Genomic DNA, 2,500 nt, shown 5'->3' with positions numbered 1-2,500 from the left:
CCGAGCGCTCCCCCCCGCCACGCCGTCGCCACCCCCCTGCTTCTCGCCTCGGCTGGGCTCCGCCGCCGGCGGGCGTCCGGCTCCGGGCACCCGAACCCCCTCTCCCCACGGCCTTGCCCGACGGCAGTCCGCTGCCGCCACCGGGGTGGTGCGTGGGGGTGCGGCGGCCGAGGGCCCTCCCGGAGCGCCAGGGCACCGCCGGTCCGAGCGCGAGCGGCGGCGCGTAGGGGGAAGAGGGGGTGGCCGCCGGTGTGGTGGGGGCGCGTGGAGGCGGGAACCCCGGCCGGCCGAGCGGAAAGCCCCCGGCGCTCGGGCGCGCGCAGGAGAGGGAGAGGGGACCGGCGCGAGCCGTTGGCGGTGACGGGCTGGGCGCGGCCGGCGCCAGCCCGGCGAGAGGGGCGGCGGGCAGAGCAGGCCTCGCCGGGGTCGGGGGAGGCGTCTCCCCCGATCCTTCCTGCCCGCACCGTGGCGGGCTTGCTGCGGAGCAAGCCCGCCGGGGGGCCGGCCGGCCGCGTGCAGGGCCGAGGCCTCTGGGCGTTCCGGGCTCGGGTGCGTGGCGCCGGCCCTCGGGCCGGCGGGCGAGTTCCCGCGCCGGGCCGTGTCCCGCGCGCCAGCGGGCGGCCCGAGCCACGGCTCTCCTCCCGGGCGCAGCGCCGGGATACTGAGGGAAACCTCGGGCCCCGGGCCAGGAGGACGTGGTGGTGGTGGCGGATGTCGGGCGCGCCCCCGCGGGCGGACGCTCCCCCGATGGCGGCAGCGGGGGAGGCACCCCCGCGGGGCCCTTGAGGATGTTTCCCTCACCCCAGGGCCAGGTACCTAGCGTCCGCGCCTCCGCGGCCCTCCCTCGGCTGAGCCCGGGGGTCGAAGGCCGCGGAGCCGGGCGGAGGTTTAAAGACTCGGGCGGCTCGGTGCGACCCGCAGGGGCGGGCCCCGGCCGTGTGCGGCGGTTGAGCCTCCAGGGGCGGGAGTCGCTCTCGTGCAGGCCCTGGCCATGGCGGCCGCCGCCCACGCCGTGGGCTTTTTGTCCCCTCGGGCGGCCGCGCCGGGGAGGGGTGTCCCCCCTGCCCCCCCTTCTCCGCGGTCCGGTCTCGGCGGCGAGACCGGCGGCGTTCGGTCGGCCGCAGCCGGCCTGCCTCGCCCTCGAAACGCGAAGGGGAACCTCCCCCCCCCCCGGCGGGGAGCGCGGGCTCTCTCGCCGTCGGGGGCGATGGCGATTCCCCCACGGTCGGGGGTCTCGCCGGGCGGGGCGGCCTGCTCGGGCCGCCGCGTCTCCGTGGACGCGCAGCGGCGCGCTTGCGGCTTCGTGCTCCTTGCTTGCCACCCCCACCCCTTCCCGCCCCGGCTGAGGGGAGGGGCGGCGCAGCCCCCGGGCCCGAGCGGCGGCGGCGGCGCCGCCGCTCGGCGTGCCGGCCGGCGGTCGCTCGGTGGCCGGCCGCGTGGCCTGTCCCGTCCCGGGTCCTGCCCGTCGCTTCGCAGTCGCCTTTCCCGGTCTCGGTCAGGCGAGGCGGGTGGGCGGCCGAGGGGCGTTCCCCGTCCCGTTCTCCGCGCGGAAGCGGGGAGAGGGGGCGTCGCCTCCGGCTCAGCGGCGTCCGCCTTCTGCCTGGCGCGTGCCTGCGGAAGGGGCCGAGACGAGAAGCGGCGGCGGCGGCTCCGGGAGGGCAGCCGCGGCGGTGCGGTGGCCGGGCGGCGGTCGGGCGGAGCGCCGGGCGGCGGCGTCGCGTCGCCGTCTCGGGTTCCGGCGGTTGGCCGTCCGTCCCTGTCTCCGGTGTGGTGCGGCGGCGGCGCCGCGCGGGCGTTCCCGGCGTCGGGGCGAGAGCCGGGGTTTCGGGGCCACGGGGGCAAGGAGCCGGCTGTCGCAGCGCGCGGGCGCTGGGCGGCGCGGAGGCGCGCGCGGCGCGAGCGGGGCGCCCCCGCTGGTCGCCCGCGCGGCGGTCAGCGTCTGTGGTTTCCCCCCTCCGCGCGAGCGAGAGGCGGGTGCAGGTCCGGGCGCGCGGTCGGACGCGCCGCCGGCCCTCCGTGCGGAGGCCGGGCCGAGCCCGGGCGCCTGGGCCGCCTCCGAAGCGAGCAAGGTGCTTGTTGTTTCCCCAGGTCGGTCGGGAGCGCGGGCTCCCCGGGCCCTTGCCGTTCGGAGCTTGTTTCACCCTTCCCTTCCTTCCCTCCGTTGTGATGTCGGTACGGTCATCTGAGGCGAGGCGCGACCGTCGCCCGCCGGTCGTCGCGCGCCCCCTCCGCGCGTGCGGAGGGGGGCGGTCGGTCGGTCGGTGGGGCGGCGGTCCGTCGTCCGAGAAGGGGGCCGCTTCTGCGGAGCGGTCCCGGCCCCTCCGCGTGCGCGGGGCGGTGCCGAAAGGCAGACAACTCTTAGCGGTGGATCACTCGGCTCGTGCGTCGATGAAGAACGCAGCTAGCTGCGAGAATTAATGTGAATTGCAGGACACATTGATCATCGACACTTCGAACGCACTTGCGGCCCCGGGTTCCTCCCGGGGCTACGCCTGTCTGA

The 2,500-nt window shown here is 78.5% G+C and overlaps 1 non-coding gene across 1 annotated transcript in view; it reads left to right on the top strand.

Annotated features, from left to right (window-relative positions):
* Positions 1 to 2,353: 2,353 nt before the first annotated feature.
* The window catches only part of LOC141955116 (5.8S ribosomal RNA), a 153-nt gene continuing 6 nt past the window's right edge, over positions 2,354 to 2,500 (top strand). Inside the window, exon 1 of the ribosomal RNA XR_012632373.1 lies at positions 2,354 to 2,500. This exon is cut by the window's right edge and continues 6 nt beyond it. This is a non-coding gene — a ribosomal RNA (5.8S ribosomal RNA).

The sequence above is a fragment of the Athene noctua genome, unplaced genomic scaffold, assembly GCF_965140245.1.
Source record: "Athene noctua unplaced genomic scaffold, bAthNoc1.hap1.1 HAP1_HAP1_scaffold_122, whole genome shotgun sequence".
Lineage (NCBI taxonomy): Eukaryota > Metazoa > Chordata > Aves > Strigiformes > Strigidae > Athene > Athene noctua.
This window is presented reverse-complemented; position numbering and strand designations above follow the sequence as displayed.